The 5,854-nt window shown below is 45.5% G+C and overlaps 1 pseudogene; it reads left to right on the top strand.

Moving 5' to 3' along the window:
* The first annotated feature begins 3,554 nt into the window (after positions 1 to 3,554).
* On the top strand, positions 3,555 to 5,563 carry LOC118840654 (annotated as a pseudogene).
* Positions 5,564 to 5,854: the final 291 nt, after the last annotated feature.

Genomic DNA, 5,854 nt, shown 5'->3' with positions numbered 1-5,854 from the left:
TACAAGAGAAGAAGGGAAAGGGGGATGGGAGGGAGTGGGGTGACAGATGGGAGGGCTGACTGGGGAATGGGGCAACCAGAATACCTGCCATCTTGGAGTGGGGGGAGGGCAGAAATGGGGGAAAAATTTGTAATTCAAACTTTTGTGAAAATCAATGCTGAAAACTAAATATATTAAATAAATTTTTTAAAAAAGAAAAAAATAGAATTTTAAAGATGTAAGGGATTTCAAGGGTCTAGAGATCTTAACCTTCTGGGCATCCTTGTTCCCTTTGGCAGTCTGGTAAAGGCTAAAGATAACTCAGTTTTTCAAAATCATAATGGAAGGAATTACTAAATTTTACTTTCTAGAAGCTGGTGAAAATATATATATGTATTTTTCTCTCATCCAGGTTAACAGACACCCCTGAAAGTGATGGACCCCATGTTAAGAAGCTCTGCTCTAGTCCAACCCCATACCCTTTGGACAACTCTAATAGGAAGTATTTTTCCCCTTAATATTCAGTAAATAAGCATGTCTCAAGCACTTACATGACAGGAAGTATGCTAAGCACTGGATATACAAACAGAAGCAAAAAGAAAGTCAATCTCTGCCCTCAAAGAGCTTGTATTCTAATGGAGGAAGACAACACATAAAGGAAAGGTAAAAGGGGGAGCATGTTGGAGAAAGATCAAAGAGTCAGGGCAGGAAATTCCTAAAAATGGATGTTCCAAGAAGAAAAGACTAATCAGAGAAAAGGACTGGGGAGTGGAGGGATCTTCTAGAAGTCTAGAGAGTATGTCTCTCTTCCATTCACACCCATTGGTTGTAGTTCTATATTCTGGGGCCATAAATCTAATTTATCTTCAATTCATTTCAAGAAATATTCTTTTCCACTTAGCCCTTTGAATACTTAAAGACAGCTACCAAGTCTCCCTAAATCTCTTCTTCAAGTTAAACTTTCTTTTTTTCTTTGTTAAAACAATTCTTTTACCAATTATTTTGTGGTATGTTTTCCAGTCTCCTCAACATATTAATCACCTTTTCCTAGACCTTCTAAGTTCTCCTAAAATATGGTTTTCAAAACCAAACATGTAACTTCAGATTTGGCCTGATCAGAGCAGGGTATGTAGTAAAACAATTACCTCCCTTATTCAGAGCCTTCTATCTCCCTTAAGAGAATCTAAAAATCACAATAGCTTAGCATAATGCCTGGCACATAATAGGTGCTTAAGAAATGCTTATTGAAGAACTGACAATAACTCTTTTTTTTGGCTATTATGTCACATAGATGACTTGAATTGAGTTTACCATCCATTAAAATCCCCTACTTTTCTTTTTTAGATCTGATTATACCTCCTCCATTCTATACCTGTGAAGTTGGTTTTTTAATCTAAATGGATTATTTTTCATTTATCTCTATTCATAATAGTTAGCATTTATATAGCACCTTAAAATTTGCAAAGCAGTCTACATATATTATCTTATTTGGTCTTTGTGAAACAGTAAGGCAATAATCTCAGCATCATTGATAATTGTGAATATGCCTATGTAGTTCTGTATCGCGAAGTATGAGACTCTCCATAAAGAAGGTAAAAGAAGAATAACATTTACTCAGACACCAGAGAACCACATCCCACAAGTCATTTATCCAGTCTACCACAGCAGTAAAACATTCCACACACAGTATCACAACCTGGAAACTCGCCATTCCAAAACCTCTCTGACTCCCTGCTGCGGTCTTCCCCAAAACAAACTCAGAGTACAGCTAAGTCAGCCTGTTCAGTTCTAACAGTCATGAGGGCAGCCATTAGCAGCCACCAGCAGCCTCTCTCTCTCTCTCTCTCTGTCTCTCTCTCTCTCTCTGTCTCTCTTTCTCTCTCCCTCCCTCCCTCCCTCTCTCTTTCTCTCTCCCTCCCTCCTTCTCTCTCTCCCTCTCTCTCTCTCTCCCTCCCTCCCTCTCTCTCTATCCTCTCTCTCTCTCTCTCCTCCCTCCCTCCTCTCTCTCTCTCTCTCTCTCTCTCTCTCTCTCTCTCTCTCTCTCTCTCTCTCCCTCTCTCTCTCAGCATTTTCTGTGACATAATTTCCTTTCCCTGTCAGGAACCTCCTCCCACCACATGTAATTTAGGCTTCCTGTGAGGTAAGCAGCTCACAAGGCCTATTAATGGATGGGAAAGATCTTCAAATCTAAAATGTTAATGCCCCTTGTAAGGTTGGTACTATTGTTACCTCCATTTAATAGATGAAGAAACCGAGGCTCAAAGAGGTAAGTGACTTGCTAATGGTAAAACACCTCATAAGTGTCTGAGGAAAACTTTGAACTCAAGTTTGCCCAGTTCAGTTCAGTGCTGTATCCATGGTGCTACCTAACTCTCTATACTAAATTTTATCTTTTTAGTCAATCCACCATTCGAACTTGCTGAAATTTGTTTGGATCCTGATGCTGATAACCAACATTTTATTTAATCATCACAATTTTTTTGCCTTCTGAAATTTGATAAGTAGGTCAACTATATCTTCATTTGTATTTTAATAAGTGACCCAGAAACGTTTAAGACTCCAAGTCATGAATGTCTAATGGCAAAATTTTGGTAGTTTGATAGAGAAAGGGGGGGTGGACTAGATGACTTCTGAGGAGGCTTCGAGCCCTGAATCTATGATCTGGTGACACTTTTGTTCACAACTCTTTGATTATATCATTTTTATCTCTCATCAAATCATACCATGTAGATAGCTGCCTACTTTTCTATACATGAAGCTAGTACCAAATATAGTTAAAAGTGTCACAGAATCATAGAAGATTGTGCAGGACCTTAAAGACTCCCTCATCCAATCTCCTGAATTGATGGAAGAGGAACCTGAAGGCCAGGGAGAAGAAAGAATTTGCCCAGAGTAACTCAATAGGTTGGAGCACCTAATGTGGCTCAGTGGATAGAGTGCCAGGACTGGAGTCAGGAAGACTCATCTTCATGAGTTCAAATCCAGCATCAGACATTTACTAGTGTGACTCTGAGGAAGTCGCTTAACCCTGTTTGCCTCAGTTTACTCATCTGTAAAATGAGCTGGAGGAAAAAATGGCAAACCACTCCAGTGTTTTTACCAAGAAAACCCCAAATGGAGTCAAAAAGATTCAAACATGACTGAAATGACTGAACAACAACAACTCAAATAGGTCAATGGAACAGTTTTTAGTCAGTTTTTCTGATTCCTCTCCCACTTAGTTTTCCAGTCTACTATTCTGAATATGGCATCCAGAATTGGACAAAATATTCAGATGGGATCTAACCTCAGCAGAGTACAGCAAGACTACCACTGCCCTAGGCCTAGATGCTCTGCTTCTCAATGCATCCTGAGATAGAGTTAGGATTATCCATTGTTGTGGTATGCCCATTGATTCTTCATGTAATCCATAAAAATTCCCAGATTTTTTTTCCGAAAGTGGGATATAGCCTCTCCTCTCTTACCTGGCACTTGTGAAGTTGCTTTTTAAGACTTAAGTTCAGATCTCCCCGCACGGAAGCCCTGTGCAGAGCACCTGGAGGCGAGTGAGGAGAGCGCCGGGGCTGGGCCGAGCGATGGCGCTCTTCAGGATCGCCAGATATGAGGAACAAGAAAAAGTGACTAGTACCGAGGACCAAGCCCAGGTGCTCCTGCAGAGCTTCAGGTGCAAGCCCAGGAGCGGCAGCTGAAGAAGCAAAAGCAGCAGGAGGCCAAGGCTGAGACCAGCTCCCCAGGGGACAAGAACCCTGGACCCCCTGGGCCTGCCAAAACTAGCCCGACTTCTCCAGTCCCAAAGGAACCTAAAAGAAAAGCCAAGAAGCGGAAACGAGTGGATGGGAGCCCCCCCCCCCCCCAGGTTAGAAAAGTCAGAATCGGGGACAGACCCTGAGTCCAGCCAGAAAGGGATCAGCAGCCCCAGAAAACCAAAAGGAAAGAAGAAAAAGAAAATAGAGAAGAAGAATCCAGAAGCTGCTGCAGGTAAAAGCAGCAAAGAGCAGGGAGGAGAAGAGAACTCGATTGGAGCCTCGGAGCCCTCTGGAGAGGCCAATGAACCACAGCATAGTGTGCTCATTCTGGGAGTGCCAGACAAGAAGGCCCTTTCAAAGGTCCAGCCTTTCTTACGCAAATGGCTTGCAGAACCCAGCCGGGTCCAGAAGAGTGTCAAAGATGACCTCCAGCCAATCCAGCATATCCCTGGAATCCATCCTTGCCTACAAAAGAAATTGAAGGCCAACGGCATCTTGTCCTATTTTCCAGTTCAGGCAGCAGTGATTCCTGCCCTCCTGGAGAGTGCATCCCATGGATTCCTGGTGGGGAGAGGTGGCTACCAGCCCAGTGATATCTGTGTGTCTGCCCCGACGAGCAGCAGAAAAACACTGTCCTTTGTCATCCCCGTGATCCAGGTCCTGTTGGAGCGGGTGGTGTGTCATATACGGGCCCTGATGGTGCTGCGGACTAAGGAGCTGGCCCAGCAGGTGAGCAAAGTGTTCAACGTTTATGCCAACCGCACGCCTCTGCACATCGCCCAGGTCAAGGGGCAGAAATCTCTAGCGAAGAAACAGGAGATCCTCGTCCAGAAGACGGACTCTGGGTACTGCAGCCTGGCAAACATTGTTGTGGCCACCCCTGGCCTGCTGGTGGACCACACTGACCAGATGCCAGGATTTAGCCTCAGGCAGTTGCGCTTTCTGATCATCGATGAAGCTGACTGAATGATTGACCGCATGCACCAGTCCTGGCTGCCACGGGTGGTGAAAGCCATTTTTCCAGGGTGACATTGCCCCAGGCTCCAGCCCACTATTCCAGAGAGTGGAACCCCGAGCTATAACTGCTGCCAGCACAAGCCAGCCTCAGATGCCCCTCCAGAAGCTACTGTTCTCAGCCACCCTGACTCAGGATCCTGAGAAGCTTCAGGAGTTGGGCCTCTACCAGCCCTGGCTCTTCTCCATTGGCCTGGAGAGCCAGGGATCCACAGCTCAGCCAAGGACTGAGCAGGATGGGGAGGGGAAGTATGCCTTCCCTACAGGGCTCTTGCATTTCTATGTGCTCTGCACCCTCAGCTCCAAGCCACTGGTCATCCTGCACTTGATGCAGAACATGAAGTTCTCCCAGGTTCTGTGCTTCACTAGCTGCTGGGAGCACTCACATAGGTTGTTCTTGCTGGTTGGGCGGGGGGGTACCTGTGGCTGAGTTCTCCTCCAGATTCGGACCCAGCCAGAGGAAGATGATCCTGAAGCAGTTTGAACAGGGCAAGATTCAGCTCTTGATCAGCGCGGATGCCACCACCGGAGGGATCGAGGTGAAGGGAGTGAAACGTGTGATCAACTACAATGCCCCACAGTACATCAGGACCTATGTGCATCAGGCAGGCAGAACAGCCAGAGCTGGGAATACAGGGCTGGCATTCACTCTGCTCCTGAAAGTACAGGAGCACAAATTCCTTCAGATGCTGAGAGAGGCAAGAGCTCCAGACTTGGGAAAGCATCTAATCCGGAGTGAGCACCTGAAGTCCCTGGTGCCTCGGTATGAGTTGTCTGAGCTCCAGAAAACCATCCAGGATGAATGGAAACAAAAGAAGGCCTGAGTCTGGCAGGGGATGGATGACGTGTGCTGGGTGAAGCCCCCAGAGGCATTGTGGGAACAGGATACAGAGCTGCTGATCCACTGGGCCTTGGGGACTGGTGCATACCTGATGCCACACATAGGCATGGTCTGAGGACTCAATCACTGTCTGGAACTGCCTCCTGAAAATGAGCCACTGAGCCAAGTAATTGCTGGGCTACCAATCATAGTGGGGATGGGGTAAGAGAACTTAATTTTAAAAGGAAAACCGTCTTTATACTTGTTTTAAGTACTGATCTCAAGTGAAGCAAGA

The sequence above is a fragment of the Trichosurus vulpecula genome, chromosome 3 (genome assembly GCF_011100635.1).
Source record: "Trichosurus vulpecula isolate mTriVul1 chromosome 3, mTriVul1.pri, whole genome shotgun sequence".
NCBI lineage: Eukaryota > Metazoa > Chordata > Mammalia > Diprotodontia > Phalangeridae > Trichosurus > Trichosurus vulpecula.
The sequence above is the reverse complement of the archived record's forward strand: the minus strand, read 5'-3'. Positions and strand labels throughout refer to the sequence as shown.